The sequence below is a fragment of the Mustela nivalis genome, assembly GCF_964662115.1.
Source record: "Mustela nivalis genome assembly, chromosome: 15".
Taxonomy (NCBI): Eukaryota; Metazoa; Chordata; class Mammalia; order Carnivora; family Mustelidae; genus Mustela; species Mustela nivalis.
In genome coordinates, this window is record NC_139034.1 from 58254523 (window position 1) to 58276202 (window position 21680).

General features: G+C 35.2%; 1 long non-coding RNA gene across 1 annotated transcript in view; it reads left to right on the forward strand.

Moving 5' to 3' along the window:
• Window positions 1-8600, forward strand: part of LOC309849037 — a 117207-nt gene extending 108607 nt beyond the window's left edge. Inside the window, exon 4 of the long non-coding RNA XR_014303444.1 lies at window positions 8417-8600. This is a non-coding gene — a long non-coding RNA (uncharacterized lncRNA). The remainder of the gene's footprint in view (window positions 1-8416) is intronic.
• The last annotated feature ends 13080 nt before the right edge of the window (window positions 8601-21680 follow it).

Genomic DNA, 21680 nt, shown 5'->3' on the forward strand with positions numbered 1-21680 from the left:
GGATCTGGATGTGGTGTGTAGTTCATTAAGCCTGCTATACATACAATGCAGGGAAACTGGTTGGTCTCTACTTTTTTTAGGTCGATCAACACCATTTTCTGATTATTGGTGGTGGCACAGAGACATGACCAGTGTGTGGCTATTGCTGTCCTCTGCTGGACAGATGGCAGACATGGCCTGATGATCATTGTAACTCTGATGTTTCCTACTGCTGACTCAGAATTATTCTATGTACAATGATTCAGATGATTTGAATTGAAACATATAATATAACCTATTAGCTATCTTTGTACAAGAAGAAACACAAACTCATAAGAATACCAGAAGATTTGGAAATCATAGTTGGATTTATCAAAACAGGAATTTTCAAGAACCAGGTAGGTTCCCAGTGCAAGCATTTGCTGATTGTGCCTTGATTCAATTATTATAATTTCTTTCTCTGCTATTAAGTACTCTTCTTTAAATATTGCCTCATCAGAAATCAAAGTTTATTGGGGTTTTACCAAAATCTTTTTAATCAGGTTTGTATCATAACCATTTTAGGCAGTGTCTCATTCAAATCAGTTTTTGTCATACTGCCTTCTGGCGCAGTGAGTTGGCCAAATCTTAAGCCCTAGGACAAAAATCAACCAGAATATCTCAGTATATTATTTATACTTTGCACATCAGTCAAGTCTTCTATGCAAAGAAGAGAGGGACAAAAGGCAGTTTGGCTCTGTTCTCCACTCCATGGATTTAATACCATTTCCCCCATACCCAAATCAACACTGTTCTCTGGCTCTTGACTGGAACAGGCCTGAGGCACAGTGCCAAAGGGTTCTAGAAGATTCTGTCTCTCCAAATGTGAGTTAATATTAATCTGGGGTCCAGTGGCCCAGGTTTTAGTCTTTAGTCTTGGTCATATCATGAACCAGCTTTTACATGCCTGAATTTATCTATAAAATAAAAAAATGTTATAAAAAAGTACCTTAAATATATAATTTTACTTGTGAGTTCCTTCTAGCTTCCTTTTGCTCTTCTCTCTTTTAAATAGAACATAAGCTTTGAGCTACACAGAAATGCCTTGGCTTTAAACTGAGAGACGATATGAAGCCTCTCCATGCCCTTCTTTCATGCTCGTTGCAATATAACTGATATTGTTTTAATTTTTTTCCACCTTTAAGCAGTACAGAAAAAGTTGAATACCCATAGGTAAAGAAAAGACAAACATGAGAAAGCAAATTTTCTAAAGACTAAGAAAACTTTGAACAGTGAACAAAAACATTTATAGAAGAATAAATACACATGGGCAGACATGTGGGAATGGGTTGACGCTCATGATAATACCAATTCATAAAATATTTTTTCAAGCACCAGAGTAACATGTATTTTAAAAGATAATAGTGTGCTTAATGCTGATGAGATAGGGGTGAGATTTTATATTGCCAGTCAATGTAATTTATTAGAATCCAAATGGAAAATAATTTAGTAATATGTAACAAGGGTCTCTTGGGCCCATTGTTTTCTGCCTTTAGGAATTATAATGAGTCCATTCAGAAAGCTGAATGAATAGTTCTGTAAAAGTATGTTATTAGTAAGAGTGAAATACTGAAAGCAACATAAATAGGCAGCAATGGAGAGTTAAAGAAATTGTTCAGTGGGATGCCATATGACATGGTCATTTGAAATGACATTAAAGAATAGTTAATATTAACTGAACAAAATAGTTATGTAGTGAGTCCATCAAAAGCATATCATGATTTTAATTTTATATATAGATGATATATATAAGTGGAAGACAGTACATCAACATCAATTGCTGTTAAGTGATTTTCTTTGAGGGGTGTGTGTAGAAATGTTTTCACATTTCTCCTTTAACTTCATTCTGTGTTTTTTAGTGTAGAAATGAAAATGAATTTCTTCAATAAGAATACTAAAATACACAGAAAAGTAATATTTAGGATTTTTAAATACAATTTTTAATTTTTAAATTTGTAATATGTCTAATTATGATGTGCCTAATAATTTTACTAAACATATTCTGTCAGATAATATCCCAGTTTAAAACTGCACTGACACAGAATGTGGTTTTTTACTACCAATTATAATGAGTTAAGAAAAGATATTCTGGTGAAGGGAGGAAATTTAAAATGTAAACAAAAAATTGCTATTTCTACACAGAAAATAAATGGCAAGATCACAGAAAGATGCTCTGTGTATTTTCCCAGTTGTGGTTTTCTCTCTGGGAGTGAATGAATCATTTTGTCAGCAGGCATTAATTCTCTAAATCACTTGGGATGACCTTTCGTTGTCCTTTAGTGAAATACTGGTCCAGTGATCTAAAAGAGATAAAGTAGTATCCTCTGTGCCTGACATACTCACTAAGAAGGTTTGATATTCCCTTATATAGTTTTTTAGGAGGAGCAAGAATATTATTTTGGGCCTATCAACTTTCCATTACTACATCTTATTTATTTATTTTTTTTAAAGATTTTATTTATTTGACAGAGAGACACAGTGAGAGAAAGAATACAAGCAGGGGGAGTGGGAGAGGGAGAAGCAGGCTCCCCGCTGAGCGGAGAGCCTGATGTGGGGGCCCGATCCCAAGACTCTGGGATCATGACCTGAGCCGAAGACAGACACTTAATAACTGAGCTAACCAGGCGACCCTATTTTTAAAAAAGATTTTATTATTATTATTATTATTATTTTTTTTTTTTTTTTTTGAGAGAGAGAGAGAGAAAGCACGAGTGGGAGGGGCGGGAGGGGATTAGGGGGAGACGGTTCCCGGATGAGCAGGGAGCCTGATGTGGGGCTCGATCCCAGGACCCTGAGATCATGACCTGAGCTGAAGGCAGATGCTCTACTGACTTGAGTCACCCAGGTACTCCTATAAATGTTTTATTTATTTAAGTGATCTCTACCCCCAACATGGGGCTTGGACTCATAACCATAAGATTAAGAGTTGCATACTCTTCCAACTGAGCCAGCCAGGTGACCCAGCTTTTTCTTGTTTTTAAAAACTCAATATTTAAATAAATTTTATATTTTTCAACTAATATTTTCAATCAAAGCTGCCTCAATATTGTAAAATTTCATCAAGTTCTTAAAGCAAAAGTTCTGTCACTTTTGTTGATTTCCAATTAAGCTCATATTTGAGGTATATATATATATATTTAAAGATTTTATTTATTTATTTGACAGAGATCACAAGTAGGCAGAGAGGCAGGCAGAGAGAGAGAGAGGAGGAAGCAGTCTTCTTGCTGAGCAGAGAGCCCGATGCGGGGCTCGATCCCAGGACCCTGGAATCATGACCTGAGCTGAAGACAGAGGCTTTAACCCACTGAGCCACCCAGGTGCCCCTATATGTTGTTTTTAAGGACATTATAAGTTTATTGAGGGTTTTCACCCCACATCCCTTTCAGTCATATGGAGTTGCTGCTTGTGGTTTTACAGTCACTCATTTTAACTCACAACTAAATAAAACCAAGAACAGTGTAGATCTGAACTGTTGTAACCTAATCTTGAGATTATTAAAAATACATGAAGCAGATGGCAACCCTCCAGGGTACATCATCTGATGCAGATATCAGATTAGAAGTTTTCTTTCATAAGCAGACTGTTTAATACCACACTTTATTTAGACCTCCATTAAAAAACTGTGCATTGCATGTGAAATTGTCTAGAGGCCAATTACTTAAGGGCCTGACCCAAAGTATAGGAAATAAAAAATGTATTAGCTAATCTGTAACAAACAGAAGTGCTCATTAAATTAATATTAGTACAAAAACAATACCCAGTACCACCCATTAAATATGCATTGGCTCATGAAGACATTATTACCCCTCAATAGAAGGGTTTTAGTCACAATGCATTTTGAGCAGTTGTATTTTGGATGTGAATGTTTCAGCCTAACAAGCTTATTAAGGAACTCGTGTGTAGTAGCAAATCCATAAGGTAGCTAGAGGATATTTCAAGAGGTTTGGGCTCTGTTTTAAGTAGTTTTGTGGGATTGAAGGGGAAGAGGGATCCAAGGCTGCAAACTGAGTCCTTTGCAAAAATCAACATAGATTGTAGCAGGGTGGCATGAAAACTTGCCTCCTGACTTAATTCTTCTCTAACACACTGAATTATCCCAACTAAAACTGAAGTTCCTCTTTGTGGATGAACAGCAGTCATGTTAGTCAGGGAGCCTTGGATTCAATCTGAGGATTATCTGTTCTTCCTCATGTTTGTTCGCCTGCTTCCCATTGTGGGTCTGTTGGTCTTCAGTAGGTTTCTTTTGGCCCTAATACAGAGAACTGTGACTGAAATTACTTGCCTGCTGTCTGCTGCTGCTCCTAGAACACAAGGAGAATACATATCCTTCCTTTCACTCACTGCCCAGACACTAAAAAAAAAAAAATCTATATATATATATATCTTTCTTATTTCACAATATAACACAATGAACATTTTCCCACTTTATTAAAATTTTTGTGACACTATCATTTAAGGTTCATAATATTCCAGTGGCGCCTGGGTGGCTCAATCAGTTAAAGCATCTGACTTTAGCTTAGGTCATGATCTCAGGGTCTGGGATCCAGTCCCATATCAAGCCCCATGTGAGATGTTCATTGGGCAATCTGCTGGTCCCTTTGCTCCTCCCCCTGCTTGTGTGCTTTCTCTCAAATAAATAAATAAACAGATAAAATCTTTTAAAAAAAGGTTTACAATATTCATAATATAGGTGTTCTTTGTTTTATTTAGACATTTCTCTGATAGTAAATACATGGGTTCTTTATTTTTATTTTTAGTAATTATTAAATTTGATGGTTATATTATTCTTTTCTCTGTATTTTAGGATAAATTTCTAAAGGCAAACTTTATGCATCAAAGCTCAGAAAATTTCAAGATTTTAACACAACCAATTATTTTCCAGAAAACCTGTGGAAACTTACACTATAGTCACAGAGTATATCAGTGTGATAATCATACTACCCCCTGCCAACTTTGTTATTTAAAAAAAAAAATTGCTAACATTTTTGATTCAAAACAGTAAAACCTTGGGGTGCCTGGGTGGCTCAGTCAGTTAAGCAATACCAATGGTATTACATTTGATGGAGTCACTGAGTTCCCTAAGTCATTCTCATATATTCTCTTATATAATTCTTCTTTCTGTCTTTTATTCAGTTTGATTACTTTTCATTTTTCTGTTTTCTTGGTCATTAATTTGTTTCTTTGCTTCTTCCAGCCTGATGTTCATTCCATCAAATGTGTTTCTTTAGTTTTTACTGAGCCCTTTATCTCTGCTGTTATTCTTTATCTCTATGTAAATGGTTGTGTTGATGTTCTCCACCGTTTTCCCAAGTCCATTGAGTATCCTTATGCTTGTTGCTTTAAATTCTCCATCAGGCATGTTACTTATATCTGTTCTGCTTAGAACCCTGGTCATAGTCTTATCCTCTTCTTTCATTTGGGACAAATTCCTCCATCTTCTCATTTTTGTCTAAGTCTCTATGGCTATTACCATGTGTTAAGAAAGTTGGCTGTGTCTCTAGCTCTCAAGGGCAATGGCTTTATGAAGAAGAGGTCCTTTAGTGCCCTGCAGTGTAATGTCTTCTATTCCTGAGAGTTTGGCACTTCCCGGAGTGTCTCCCATGTTTGCTGCATATGCTCTGTTGTTGTGTCCTGGCCACTTTATCCTTCAGGCCAATTGTGTTCAGAGGCCCTCTTTACCTGGTATGGGCAACGTTGGTCCTTAGCCTGAGTGTGATGCCTTTTAACTAGGTGTGCTCTGGTTTGCTTATGAAATGAGACCTGTCACTGCTGCTATTAGAACCAAAGCCTAGCAAAACTCCCAGGTCAGGAGATGTGGTATTGCCAGGGATTTAGACCGGTCTTCTGGGGAAGAGGGCCTGCTGTGCTGGGACTAGGGCAAGTGTGACTGGGGAGGTAATTCTTCTGGAAAGCAGGTGGCCAGGGATTGGTCATTAATTTGTTTCTTTGGGATTGGTGTAAGCAAGTTAAGCAGCTGGTATCCTGCTGTGCTGCTTCCCACAGATGGCTCTGTGCTTATCCTGAGGGGCAGGGGAAGCAAGTGGCGCCTGATAGTTCCTTTGTTCCCACAGGGGTCTCTGTGTGAATGCTGCCTCTCTGGAACACACTCTGAGATGAGCAACTAACCTCTGCACTTTGTGCCCCAGGTGTTCTTCAGATTGCTGTTTCCATGCTGTCTGTTTGGGGGCTCTTTGCCCTGTGCTTTTCTCTAAGAGCAGCCCCAGTGTTCTATAAGTTCTCTCAGAGCCAGGCATGTTGACCTATAAAACTCCAAGTTTGAAGCCTTGCTTGTTGCAAAAACTCGTGAAATTCAGGCCCTCTTGCTTTCCAAGCCAGTTGCTATGGGGATTCATTTTCCCCTGACCACGACCCTGTGTGTTTGTCTCTCACACTTCTCTGTGACTGTGTCTCTCTCCCCACCACAGTAGCCATGATCCTTTTTTCTCCCAAGCAGCGTCTCCACACTTCTTGACCTTCTTCAGTGTGGCCTCTTTTCTACCTTTACTTGCTGAGTTTGTTCTCCCAGACTTCAGATCAATTTCTGGGGTATTTAGGATGATATGATAATTATCTAGTTGTATTTGTGGGATGAGGTGAGCTTGGAGTTCTCCTTCTCTGCTGCCATCTTCTCCTCCTTGCTCTGCAGAATTTTAATGTTGTCTTTTTGTGAGCTGTAGAAAATTTTATTTATTTCTTTATTTTCCTTTGGTGGAATGATTTTGTGATGTGAAAGTTCTGTGCTATCCAGATACCACTTTTTCATGGTTTTAATATTTATAGCTATTTCTTTAATGGATATGGAATTTATTCTGATGTGTTTTATGATGTGAGTAGAACTTAGAAAAGTTTACTATTCAGAAAAAAAATCTAATATCTTTTGTTGAATAGTTTGTATCATCTTTTTTTAATCCCACATTTAAAAATAATTTTTGGACAATTTAAAAACTTCTGTTATATGTTAAGTTGTACTTTTTGGGATTTTTTGATACAGCCTGATCTGGATAGAGAAAAATAAAAAATACTGACATTTAAAGAAGTGGAATAAATTTATATTTTACCAATTGCTTTTTCTTTTCCTGTGTTTATTTGCTTGCCATTTATATTTATAGAGATATATAACTTTGGCTAATTTATTATTTAGAAAATTTTTGTAAGAAATTTTATCAAAGGAAAACAAAATGCTCCTAATATAAAATGTTTTTAAAAGTTTTTTTTTTGCTTTTCTCTCAGATATAAAGGCATGGTATATTTTGACACTTTCATTTTTATCTTTATAGGTGACATATTTTGCCAATGTCATTTGTAAAGGCCTTGAATGTGTGTACATCTACTCTTTCCAACCATTTAAGGAATTGCTCTAGTGATAATTTCATGGCTTGGAAAGAATGCCATATTTCAGTTTATTTTGTGATTTGATAAGTATCAGAAATGGTGCTGTCAATAAAGCACTGTCCTTAAAAAAATGCAATAATTAAACAGGAAGCACCTTAAAATACTGCAAATCATAATGTTCTCAGAATTGCTGTTTTTGCTTATCACTAGCAATTCTGGGCCATTTCTGTGCAATCTCTTTATCTTTTTAGAACCCAGAATTTAATGAGAAGGAGAGCAATTGCCTATCAAGTTAGGGTTTTTTTTGTTGTTGTTATTTTGCATTGACCTCTGATAAGCAGTCAAAGTCAAACTAAATAGTTTAGCTAGGATAACTTGGGGTTAAGAGAGTAGGTGTTTAGAAAGCAAGTGAAGTCAAAAAATCAAAAAACCCAGATGGGAAGAAAACCTAAAGGTGGCCAGGGCAGCATCCTGTCATCCTTGTCTTCAGTGTACAATAAAATATATTTCAGTGATTATAAATGAAACACAAAAATCAGCGTGCAAAATTTTCCATTTTTTATTCTCTCCAAAATTGAGTTTAACAGTCTAAAAAGGAGAGCTTTAGAGACTAATAGAAACATAAAGCTCTTCTCATCCCCCAAAGCTCTATTTGGAGAAATGTATCCTCCAAAACATGTACAGGTGACTTAAGTAATTCAATCTATTTTATTTTATTTTATTATTCTTTTAATTGAAGTACAGTTGGCACAGAATGTTACATAAGTTTCAGGTGTAAAACACAGTGATTTGACAACTGTATACATTATGCTATGCTTACCATAAGTGTAGCTGTCATCTGTCCCCATACAAAGTTATTACAATACTATTGACTATATTCCCTATGCTGTGTCTTTTATTCCCATGACGTATTCATTTCACAACTGGAAGCCTGTATTTTCCATTCTCCTTCACCCATTTTGCCCATCCCCTTACCCACTCTCCTCTAATAACTATCAGTTTGTTGTCTGTACTTATGAGTTTGTTTCTGCTTTTTGTTTGTTCATTTTTTTGTTTTGTTTTTTAGATCATCTGGCTTATTTAAGAATGTTCTGGAATCTGTGAACTATAAGCTCTTCTTCTTGTCAGGTTGAGATTTTTTGGATCCAACTAATGTTCTCCCCTGGGTACATCAGTAAGTCAAGAGAGAAAACTTACGAGCAAAGGTATTTGGTCTCTTTATAAAGTCCACAACAACAATAACCATGATGACAAACAACAGCAACAATAAAGACATTCTTTGCACTTATGTAGCATGTACCATTCTGAACACATTAGATATGTTAATCATTATCACTGTCCTTTCTAGTTACAATCAGTATTTCTATTTAACATATGAGAAACTGAGGCCCAGAAAAGTTAAGTAACTTGTCCAGTATAACTTAGGTAATAGGTGGAGTATAATTTAAACAAGAACCTGAAAAATATGAGTATCAACAGAAGAAGCAGTATTGAAATAAATAGATTTTGAATCTGTTTGTTAAACTCAGTTGGCCAATTTTAAATCTCCTGGTTTTGGTTTTTAACCACTGAACAGTGATTTTTGGAGGTGGGGTTGGGGGTAGAGAAATGATGATCATGATTAATGAGAAATCTCAAGGCTCTGAATATTTCTGGTTAAATACTGCTCACTCAATGAATAGGAAGCCCATCATTATGTCTGGGGAAGTAAATTGTAATGCGTTAAATGAAACAACAACTTTAGATATTCAGTGTTTTTTAAATATCTAATTTTCATTTTTTTGGATTGAAGAAATATCTCATGTTACTGTCAGTTTCCTTATGACTTCAAACAAATAAATGAACTTTCTTTTGTGATGATGCTTAAATGAAGAGACAATATACTTTTCTAGTTGACATTTTGTTATTACCATTGTTCACAGACTGCATTTTAGAAACCACTTTTTTTCTTTTTGACTCTTACAAGAAATTGCATTTGCCCACATTCCCACATTATGATCAAAAAAAGAAGAAACAAATATAAAAATTTTAACTCAGCTCAAGTTTGGAGAAAGTAATTTCTTAAAGATAAACAGAAAGATTTTCTTTACTGGTTAATATTACACCGGTTAGGCTAATTCTGTAGAAGTTTTGGCAATATATTAATAATGTGGCTTTTACTTACTCTTCTAGTAGAAAATCCTATAGATTGCTTAACCAAACGTAAATGATTCTCTTCAATGGAGCATAATTTTTCTTTTTTTGTCTGTCTCTGTCTCTCTTTACCTGTCTCTGTTTTTCTCTCTCTTTAAGGATTCTCTTGTTCTTCAGAAGTTCAACCAGAACAAGTTTCAGGTGGTAAGAGCTAGAGTCTATACTACTAAGGATAACAATAATATATATTCTTAATATTCTGAAAAAATAGGCCATTTGCCATATTTTTTCAATTCCATGACAGCAAATAAAATGATATAATAATTGTTATTATAACATTCTTGAATTTTGTTATAAGTATCATGATAGGTTTTTATTAAAGTAAAGCATTAAATGGTTCAAAAAAGGATGCATCAGTCAAAATAGAGAATATACCCTTTTATTCTATACATTTCTATATTTAAATTTTTAAAAGATTTTATTTATTTATTTATTTTAGAGAGGTTGTGGGGAGGAGTAGAGGGAGAGGGACAAGCAGGTACCGATGAGGGCAGAGCTTAACATGGGACTTGATCCCATGACCCTGAGATTATGATTTGAGTTGAAATCAAGAGTTGGATGCTCAGCTGATGAGCCATCTAGGTGCCCCAATATATTTCTATGTTTAAGTACAAATTTGTTCAACAAATTCAAACAATACTTACATATAAAGTAGAATGCAGTATTATTTTAAATTTCAACCTCAACTTCACCTCCAATCACTCATTTCCCTTTATGTACATGTTAAAATTTAGCATGTATCCTTCTACAGCTTTTCATAGCATATAGATATAAGTAAAGAGGAAAATGCAGATATATCTATATAGTTCTAGGCTTTTAAAAGATGTGCGGTTATACCATATCTGTTTTCTTGTAAAATTTTTTTTAACTTAAAATTTGTTTTGATGATATTTACAAATCTATACATTTTAAGTGCTAGTTTTTCTTTTTTAAGGATTGCCATTTTTATTTAAACCATCCCCTACTAGAGTGGGCATCTGTGTACACACAGTCTCTGTGAGGAATTGGGATACAGAGAAGCACAAATTCAAAAGAAACATCAGCCAAATCAGTGCTATAGAGCCCAGAAGAAGCTTTGAACCACTCTCTGTGGAGATGTATTCTAGTTTCATACTGTAGCAATCCATATTCCTTTATTTTCACATCCTCTGAAATCGTAACTTTTCTTCTTTCCTGTTTTATTCCAGATAGATTCCATAACATATTTGCTCAGTTGTCCCAGTTTGCAGTGATCTTTATGATGTCCTTCATTCTGTCACATGACTTTCACAAATCCAAAGTCATCTGTTCGTCTTTACCTTCTGAAGCTGTCTTTCATTTGCAGAGGGCAACTTGAATCATGATAAACCTCGTAGTTTTCATACTTAGCCCGATGCATTTCCTTCTTTCTCTTTGAAGGAGTTCAACATTATCACTTGCATACTTTTGATATCCAGTAGTGTTTATACTATTTGCCAGACCACAAAGTAAATGGCAGAAAAAGAAGTCACAGCTGAGTAAACAATACTTGTTGCAGAATATACTTGACACTGGGTAGAATGATAGAGCAGTCTTGGCTGTGATGTTTATTATTTTGGCTGGGATTCTCAGTAGAATATGCTTCACCAGTTCTCAGTGGTTGAGAACTCAAGTCATGGGGAAAACACGAATATACATTCATTGACACATACACATTGTTTATTGCAAAGGATTAAAATACACATATCATATACACATATTTATATGTATTATGTATCAGTAAAATATTGCAAAGATAAAATTAGCATAAATTAGTGTTGTATGGGCATGGTCATTGTATTATATTTGTATATGGATCTGTATGTGCACATGTAGATATGTTTGTAGCTTGGATTTCTGAGTGAAAATGTTTTGTAAGAGATGGTGAGGGACTTACCCTATTGGTATTACAAATAGAAACTGATCATTCTAGTGCTTAGTTCACTACCTTTGCATAACATACAAACAGTCTTCCAATCAAATATTTTAATCCTTCAGGGGACATATGCGATGTATACAATGTAGGGGCACCTGGGTGGCTCAGTGAGTTAAGCCTCTGCCTTCAGCTCACGTCATGATCTCAGGGTCCTGGAATTGAGCCCCACATCGGGCTCTCTGCTTGACAGGGAGCCTGCTTCCCCACCCCCTTGCCTGCCTCTTTGTCCACTTGTGATCTCTGTCTGTCAAATAAATAAATAAAATATTTAAAAAATGTATGATGTAAATCTGACTTTCAAGGATATTATCACCTACGTGTAAACATTTTACATTTTTAAAAACTTAGATTAAAAGTATTATTTTAGATGGCATTGAGTATGAAATTATAATAAAATTTTAGGGGTGTGAAAAGTTGACAGGGCTCTTGGATCAAAGAAGACTTTTGTTTGGGGATATTAAAATTATAATCTAGCTTGTTATAGACCTCCTCTCTTTAAGAGACTACCTGGAAAATATAGACAAAATTAAAGAAAAATGTCTGTCAGAAAATATCAGGGGGCTGTCCAGTCAGCAAGGACTCAAGAGGCCAAGAGCACAAATGAAGAAAAGGGTAAAGCAAAATGAACATTTGGTACCACTTTTCCTTTCAAAGCATTTGCCCATTTTAATGGGGATTGTTAACATTCTTAGAAGCTGAGAAAAACTTCTTTCAGTCTTGGGGTCTATAGAGTCAGACACTAGAGTCCAAGGAGGAGGGGCCTAGTATATACCCAAGTCTTCCATTTGGTATTAGTGAAGGACCATAACCTTGGAATCAGAGAAACCTTTTGTAAAGAACAAGCTTCATATAAACTGAAGCTTTCCTTTGAAGCATCGCAATATCAGATGGATTATGCCTTATCATAACTTCCTGCCTGGAAGCCCAGCCAGAGACTCAAACTGACTCCACAGTCTTTCATATGGAGTTTTTGACTTTCAGTCACAAATTATTACACACGGGAAGGAAGGAGATTCCATAATTAAAAACTATGGGAAACAGACATAGGTCCACAGGAGATGCAGACATTAAAGTCCGTGAATAAGGACTTTAAGATAACTGTGCACTGCAGTTATTGCAGTTACTGGTTCACTAGGTCATAGATGCGAACTTACATAGCCAGATTCACTAGTTCCTGTCACCTGCTGGTAGCCTCTTTCAGGCCACTTTGAGTTTACCTTTTTTTTTTTTGCTTTAGGTGCCATTTTCTCTGTGAATTTCCACTTAAAATGGCACTTCTTTCTATTGCTTGTGTGTTTATAACTTGTACCTGAAAATACCTTTCTGAAAACCGACAGTTCATCCCCAATTCTTCATTTGCCAGCACTACCAGATGACTTCCTTCCTAATCTTTAATCCCTTTTCTTCCCCTTAAAATCAGAGTCATCAGGGATCTTAAGGGAGATGGATACTGCCACCATTTTAATCGGAAATAGCCTTGGGAGTTTCTAAATGTCATACATACAACCATAGAAAAGTAGAGACTGGGATCCTGGATATTTTTCAAGTTTGTTTCTTGGTACTAACTTTGTCATATTTGGACAGTGATCCTCAGTCCCATAACACAGCTGGGAATTAGAGCAGGTGATATTTTTCCTACAGACCATGGCGTTGGACACCTTCAAAGCTCTTCTGAACCCACCTTCAGTTGAGGATTTAAGGATCCTGCTGGTGAATGGCTGAACTTGGCTCTTCAAAAGAGCATCATGCTATATTCACTTATGTTAAGTGTTATAGACAACTAAGACTTATTTTTAGATGTCCATGATTTTCACAGAATTTCTTATATAGATGTTTGTTGGTGGTAGGAAAGGGGCATCTAAAGTCATTTTCGTAAGAGGAATCATGTACTTCATCTATATTTTTACTGTAACAGGGCTTCCTCTCTTTATTTGGTATCATTAATTCTCCACCTCTATTCATATTCCTTCATTGATCTAGTGAAGTGGTCAATAAAACTATCTTGTCTTTATGGCCAAAAGGATGGGTTTATGGTTGAGGGTTGGCAAAGCTGGGTAGTTAGAATTCCCTTTTATAGATACATCATCCCTTCCCCTACATACATTCTAAACAAAGCAGGAAAAGGTAACAGAATTTTTCTTTTTTTAATTATGGGGTTGGTAACTAGAATTGTTTATAGCTATATTTTGCTTCCTGATCATCTTAGGGACAGAGAGAGACAGAGAGGCCATTGACCTCTGACTCTAGGTTTGAATGAGACCAGTTCTAGTTCTGAATCCCCAGTCATGTGAACCAGCACACAATTTTTTTTTCTCATAAGGCAGGTTTAAATTCTGTTTCTGAAACTTGAACCTGAGAAAGTCTTGTATAACCCAAATATGAGAATGGATAGAAATTACTCAAAATGAAGAACTATTTAAAAAAGAGAACCTTTTATGATGTATGCAACAATGAAAAAGCTCATCATATCTGAAGCAGCTTTAACACAGCTGAAGTAGAACTGGATTCTAAGGTCTTTACCATGATGCTACTAATTTGTGTATATGATGCTTAGAAAATATTATACATATTCTTTATAGCCATAATTTTAAAAATCCTTTTTTTCTTCTCCCTCTTAAAGAATAAGAATCCAGCATAAAAATAGAGCTCAAGAAAAAGTCATTCTTTCAGAATAACTTAAAGTTCTGTATCAATGAATTATTTTATGTTAAAATGGTTTATAATTTCAAAAATTATATTAGGGATTATTTTAACATTTTTGAAGCATTAACATATGTACTTGTACCTTTTTATATATTAGTTATTTAAATATTAAAAATATCTAAGGGAAATAAAGCTACATTAGAAATATTGGATAGCTAACTCTGAAATGAGTTAATCTGAAACTGTGAGAGAGTTGTTCATTTATCAAGATCAAGAGGTGATATGTTAATTTGTTTAGAACATAGGAGGGCCATCCCTATACACAGTAAAATATATTTGGAGAATTATTAGAAATTAACCAAGTTGATGAAAATGTTTTCAAAATTAATTAAGAATAATCTGTTATACTGAATAGTTTGAACCTCCCTTCTATTTATTTCTCAAATAGTAAATATCTTTTGGTTGACAACAGACAATATCTTTTGGTTGACTACAGATATTATAATTATCAGTTTCTGTGTAATAGGTTGAATCTCTCTCTTGCTTTCTAGATATATCATTTGCCCCAATTCTAAAGGTTACCAGACTGGTGTGTTTTTGAAGTATTCACTTTCATAATTTCTATAGCATGCCTCACTGTAAAAATCCCAGCTGTCCCTCCCTTCTACTTCTGTCTATATGCTAGCTTTCAGCAATCTTCCAGTACCATATTCTTTTTTCAAAGATTTTATTTATCTTTTCTTGAGAGAGAGAGAGTGAGTGAGCAAGAGAGAGCATGAACTGGAGGAAAGGGAGAGGGCAAGGGAGAAGCAGACTCCCCTGCTGAGCAGGGAGCCTGACACAGGGCTGGATCCCAGGACTCTAAGATCATGACCTGAGCCAAAGGCAGATGCTTAACTGACTGAGCCACTCAGGTGCCCCTTCTAGTTATGTTCTTGTTCTCAACCCTCTCATCATTATTCTATACATCTCACATGAACTTGGTAACATCTATCTTGGCCACCCTGTGATTTCTTTGGCTGATTTCCTGATTCTGAAACATATGATAGTTGTCTTTCTCTGCTTGACTTATTTCGCTAAGCATGATACGCTCTAGTTCCATCCATGTTGTCGCAAATGGCAACATGAGGCTGGTAGATAAGAAACCCTGAATAAATGAAAGGGCTATATGCTTTCCTTTTTTTTTTTTTTTAAAGATTTTATTTATTTGACAGACAGAGATCACACAAATAGGCAGAGAGGCAGGCAGAGAGAAAGGAGGAAGCAGGCTCCCCGCTGAGCAGAGAGCTGATGTGGGGCTCAATCCCAGGACCCTGCGATCATGATGCGAGCCAACAGCAGAGGTCTTAACTCACTGAGCCGCCCAGGAGCCCCGCACTTTCCTTTTAATGATGAAAAAAATTGCTGCCTGTTTTCACATAGCTAAAACTGGCAGTAGAGGCCTCTGATAATGTTGAAAAAATGTAATCATATCAGTAGAAAAGAGAATATTTCAACATGATGTAGAAATAGAAGACATCCTCAATAATTTTTCTTTGAATAAAGGAAGACTTTTAGAGAGTTCCTTTATTTCTTTTTTAGTTTTGATTTGAAAGGACCTAAAACTAAGGGCTTGTTTATTGTATTTGTAAAAGGTTAAAAACACATAAGAATTTCCTTCAAATGGAGTCATCAATAATTCAAGAACAAAGTAGAGAAGTTTATAGAATATATAAATTTGCCAAGCCAAAGGATAACACAATCTAGAAACTCACCAGGGAAAAACTAAAATGACAAATTTGGTTTATCACCACCTAGCAAATGTGCAGTGTTAGTGAACACTTGCCTTCATTCTTCTAAAATATAGTGTTTTACTTAGCTGAAGACATTGACATATGGAAGGTGTTAGGGAATTGATGCCAGTTGAATAATTATTTAATAAATTATTGAACAAGTTATTATTGGACACCGACTATATGCACAGCACATTCCAGGTGGTGTGGGGGAAGTAGTAGTCAAGTTACATCATGTTGTTGCTATGCCCAAGGGACACCCTGCTATTAAGTTACAACTGTTTCCCATCAAAGAAAAAGGTACGACACTTTAAAATGATGGTTATGTATTTTTTTTTCAATTTCTAAATAGATTACTAGAGATAGTAGGAAGAAGAAGGATGGTGGCATAGCAATGTAGACAAAGACTTTCTCTAAGATGTGTCTGATGAAAAGCAGTCCTAATAGAAAAAAGATGTTGAGTTTTGGGTGATCAGAGAGGCCCAGAGGATTTTTAGATTTGCCTTTGGCTTAAAATAGCAAAATGTCTTATTCTTCATAACATTAGAAAGATAGAGCAGGCTTATGAGCAGAAAGAAAAAGAAATTATTCACTTTCTGCTCTCTTTTTTGTTGTTGGTTGTGTTTGATTAACCTCTCATATGAAGGTGTATATTTGTAATCAGAAGGAGATTTCTCTGCAAGAACAGCTTGTTCTGATCCACATGTGTTCAAAGGGTCGAGAATTCTCAGGGGTTCTTCTGGGGAAGCAAGAATATGAGAGAAGGAAGATCGAATATAAGAAAGTAATATTTGGTGTATTTTCATCAGTGCCAGGTAGATAAAATATTCTTAAATAGCTTTAACAAAAATATATGAAGATGTTGGATAATACACGACTTACATTCTTTAAATGCAAAACTAATCCCAGAAGAAATACATGAGATTTACTGGGGCCAAAGATAAAGAGGAACTTGAAAATTAAAATGAAAATAGAAAAAAAAATTCTGAATAGAGGCTGTTCTGCTGAATTTGTAGGGAGTATTATAAATCTTAGTGATCAGGAGACCTGGGTCATAAGGGCTGCATGAAGGTGAACTTAAGACTTAAGGCTCCTAAAAAAGGGGGAGTTCAAATTAAAACATTCAAAATTAGAGTTCTTTTTTTTTTTTTAAAGATTTTATTTATTTATTTATTTGTCAGACAGAGATCACAAGTAGGCAGAGAAGCAGGCAGAGAGAGAGGAAGCAGGCTCCCTGCTGAGCAGAGCTCCATCCCAGGACCCTGGGATCATGACCCCAGCTGAAGGCAGAGTCTTTAATCCACTGAGCCACCCAGGCACACCTCAAAGTTAGATTTCTTAAGAGACTACATCCTTATATATGTCTGCCCCTGGCTAATAAGATGATAGGCAAGCTGGCCTATCTTGGCTTTTTCTTTGGAGGCATTTTAAAGAAATCCTGCTGTAATGATTTGTCACTATAGTTCTGTCTTCACAAGATTTGTACTTGGATTTATATACTCCTGTGATCTTAGCAAAAAATAAATATTAATATTTAAAAATGGGTCTTTGATTGACAATACTGGTAATACCTAGAAAAAGCAAATATAAAATCACTCTAACTTAGGTCCTTTAAGTTTTCCACTGATGAAATTTCATCAAACATGAGTTTACAATCTAAAATTAAACATACAAAAGGAAATAATCATTAATTAGCTGTAGACATTGGAGACAACAAAGCATATTTAGAATACAATTAACTTAAAGTAATGGGTTTTTCTGGATATCAATTATAAAATAAGTAATTTTGAAATAATAAAAATGACCATAGATATAATAAAAAATATGAAACAGAAGATACCATCAAAAGACCTCCAGATTTGCAAAAGAGTAGTAGTCTTCAGAAATTTGATGCAATCACCAAGCATGTTGAAATAATCACATACAGAACACTGCATCCAACAGTTAGAGAATATACACGTTTTTTTTTCCCTCATGTACACATGAAACATTGGCAGAAACTAACCACATTGTGGATTTATAGAACAAGTTTCAACGAATTTCAAATAATTTATATCAGACAAGCAACATTCTTTAACTACAAGGCAATTAAGTTAAGTTAACTAAAGGTTGATGGAAGGTGAGTTCCTAAATGAGAGGTAGAGGAACTGGCTAGTGGCATGGGGCATGTTTGCTTGTCCACACAGACTTGCTTCACATCACTCCTGTTCAGTTTATGACTTTTCACATAAGGGTTCTTGGAAAGTTATGGCACCTTTTGAATGACTTCTTTTTTGTATAATGACATTTTCACCCAAAATGATACTAAAGAAATACATGATAAGAAGGGCTGTTTCTGCAATATAGCTGCAAAAATACAATCACCAGTTTATTTCATATAATAGTTTCTCACTAGAGGAATATTACATAAAAGAAATTTAAATTGTGTACCATTTTGGATGACCCCAAAACATTTTAAGTATGTTTATTTAGCAACAGTGTATAGACTATTAATGATCCCAGTAGTGAAGAATAATAAATAATAAAACGATGAAACAGAGTGGGATTTCCCTTGAATGGAGCAGGAGTACTTTCTATACTAGTTTATTAATTAATATAATTTTGGATGATGCCCTCAAGTTTTCTGGAAATACAGTGACATCAGTGGCAAATGTATTTTTGTCTTTTTTTTTCTCACATGCACTTATTTAAGATTTTATTATTTATTTTAGAGAGAGAGAGAGAACACAAGCAGGGAGTAGAGGCAGAGGGAGAAGCAGGATTCCTACTTAGCAGAGAGCCTGATGCGAGGCTCAATCCCAGGCCCCTGGGATCATGACTTGAGCCGAAGGCAGAGGCTTTAACCCACTGAGCCACCCAGGTGCCCCACCTGCATGCACTTTATTTTTGCTTTATGTCTTACTGTACTGATCATTGCTTCTAAACAATATTGTATGATAGTGATACTAAGTATTGTTACTTGACTCACGGATTTAATGACCATGTTTCTAGTGAAACAATTTTAGTAATAGTTGTTTGAATATGTTCTCAGTTTAGCCTGGAATTAGCTTCTGTGTAGAATATGATTTAGGAATCCATACTTTTCCATACAGATAACTAATTACTCTAGTAATTACTATTTATTGACTAGCCTACATTTCTTTCAATACGCATAGCCACTTCTGATATAAAGCAAGTTCCATATTTGAGTAGGAACTTTTGAGCTCTCTAGTTTGTTCCGTTCTGTTGTCTGTCCCTGTGTCATTAGTACCATACTGCCTTAACTTCTGATATCTTGATATCAGACATTTTGGATACAGTGTTTCCACTTGGCTCTTCAAATTTTTGTAGATGTTCTTTAGTTAGTGCTTTCTACAAAGAACATGAACTTAAGATGAATTACATCAAACCCTATGGAAAGACATCAGTTTTGGGATCATCAGTTGTCTTTTGATTTCTACTTCATTTTTAGTCAGCATTGGCAATTTGTTTTTAGTAAATCATTTACTGTGTAGTGACAATTTTAAAACATTTTATTTTGTAATGTTTTTTCTTCCATTATGTGATTAGTTCTTAGGTTTTGTTTCTGTTCTTGATTGATTTGTTTGTAGTTTCAGCATTTTATTAAATTTTCAAAAAACTAGCTTTTAGATTTATTAATTCCACTGTGTGTGTGTCTATTTCTGTTGTGATTTTTAGAAATTCTTTCCCCTAGTTTCCATTAGGATTGATTCTTTGAATCTTTATAAAAGTTGAAGTTGGAAGCTGAGTTTATTTTATTATTCTCCTATGCATCTCAATAATAAATACCTATAACTCAAGGCATTTATATTTGAACATACCATTGTCCTCATACTTGGCCTTTGATATATTGTGTTCTTTTTTTATTATTATGTTCAGTTAGCTAACATATATTACATCATTAGTTTTGATGTATTGTCCAACAATTAATTAGTTGTGTATAACACCCAGGGCTCATCATAACATGTGCCCTCCTCAGTACCCATCACCTGGTTACCCCTTCCCCCCCAATCCCCATTCTTCTATAACCCTTAGTTTATTTCCCCAGAGTCCAGAGTCTCTCATGGTTTGTCCCCCTCTTTTATTTTTATTGATTAAAAAAAAATAATTGGTGCTATCTTCTTCTTAATGTATTTTCACTTGACCCAGCATCATTTTGGAGAATTCTTTTTAATTTAAAAGATGTATTTTTGTGGCTTAAATTGATATTATTAGTTTATGTTTTTTGGTGAGCTATAATCAGGCAATATGTCCAGTGAAATTTCTGCCTTTTGAACTTACTACACCTTCCTCATGACCTAAATTATCTGTCGATTCTGGCATAATGTAGTATCCTGCATTTTCAAATCTAGTTTCTACTATGCGACCATGGCATAACCAAAGCCGGTCAGTGTGATTTGGATAACATTTCTTAATCAATTGTATACTACTCAGTTTATGTTAGGAAACCTTGTGCCATGGAGAAACACTAATTCTGTTCGGTATTTAATCATGGTGAATATAGCTAGTGAATATAGTTGGTGAGGCTGGTTTTTTACTATATCAGAAAAGTGCTATTTTTTTTTTAAGGCACAGAACAATCTTATTGTTAGCTAACCATTTGTTAGACAATTAGGGTTAGTCAAGATGGGCTCATTTTATTATCAGAAAGGAGATAAAGATATTAAGGTAGGATTGAACTCCTCTGCCCAAGAAGATGAGGTGAATTTGGGATTTTTTCACATTTAACTAAAGGAAAAGATAGGGTTTAATGTCCAAGAAAATTTTGTAAGGAAGGATGACATCAAGAAGTTATGAGACAGGGTTCAACAAGTTAGAATTACCAAATGACTTAGCAGTTATGTTCCTATACATATACAAAAAAGAATTAGAAACAGGTTTTCAAAGAAAAATGTGTATACAAATGTTCATAGCAGAACTATTCACAATAGGACAAAATAGAAACAATCCAAATGCCCATCAGTGGATGTATGGGTAAACAGGATGTGATGGAGCCACACAATGAAATATTATTCAACCATGAAAAAGAATCAAGTACTGATATGTGCTGTAACATGGATGAACCTTGAAAATGTTCCAAGTAAAAGAAACCAGATTCAAAAGGCCACATAGGTATAATTCCATCTATATGGAATATCTGTAATAGTCGAGTCCACAGAGAAGAAAGCCAGTTTGTGGTTGCCAAGGCTGTAGGGGAGGAAGATGGGGAGTGATTGCTCAATAGCTGTGGTTTTCTATTTGGAGTGATGAAAAAGTTCTAGAAGCAGGTAGTGGTGATGGTTGTACAACATTGTGAATATATTTGACACCGCTGAACTGTATACTTTAAAATAGCAAATTTTGCATTGTGTTACACCGAAGTGTATACTTTAAAATATCATATTTTGCATTATGTGCATTTTACCACAATACATCAATTTAAAAGAAAAAGTTGCTGAGTTGTAAATGATTTCAGTCTTGACACTGGTTCATCTTGAGAAACTTTTTCTCCCTGTAATGTAATTCAAACAGTTTCAGTTAAAAAAATAAAATTACCCATTTATTATTTTAAGAAAGTTATGGCAGAGGAAGATGGGGTCTTTCTTCCATTGGCTATCAAAGAGAGGACTAGGCGGTGAAAATCCTCCTAATGAGGACTATTTCTGGAAGGAAAAACAAGCAATCAGCAGCAGTGATTGCCATAGGAGAAAGAAACTAGAGGACTAGTTGGGAGGAGTTGTTTTCTCTCCACATCCTTTTGTACTTTTTGCAATGAGAATATACTCCCTGTTAAAAACTGACTGAAAAAT